Here is a 646-nt window from a genome sequence, read left to right as displayed (position 1 = left end):
AATCTAAAATTTAAAATTGTTGTTATTTATTAATTTAATTAATTTTATTTAAAAATATTTATTTAAATTTATTTTTAAATTTGTAACGAATACAAAAAAGACGTGTCTAACTATATTCAATTTCCAATCTTCGTTTGACCTCTTCTTTAGTTTTTCATGATATCTCCCAACTCGACAACTCGACAGGTCCAAGACTAATCTGCATCACCGCGGTACTGAACTCTATTTAAGGATTTGCCACTGACAAATGAGCCGCGGTACTGAACTCCATTTAAGGATTTGCCACTGGCGAATGAGTTGCTTCATACACAAAACGGGATTGGAATCCCCCAACACTTACTTAAACAGACTAGTGAGCTAACTATTAGACCAACCCAACTTAGTTAAAAGAAGACGTTTGACCTCTTCTTCCTTCACTTATTTAAATCCTTCATTTATTAGTTTTTATTTTCATTTATTTTTCTTCAATTTTCAAAATTAGATTTAAAATCGCATTCTATTTTAAATTATATCGGTTTAGTTTCTAAATCTACTCATATCTATCTAGCAATATTTGGAATTTTTCTACAAGAAAAAATAGAAACGTTAAATATATATCAAATAATTATTCAATAATATCTATACAATAAAATAGAAAAGTTAAATA

Source organism: Arachis ipaensis, chromosome B04 (genome assembly GCF_000816755.2).
Source record: "Arachis ipaensis cultivar K30076 chromosome B04, Araip1.1, whole genome shotgun sequence".
Classification (NCBI taxonomy): domain Eukaryota; kingdom Viridiplantae; phylum Streptophyta; class Magnoliopsida; order Fabales; family Fabaceae; genus Arachis; species Arachis ipaensis.
Note: the sequence above shows the minus strand (reverse complement) of the source record.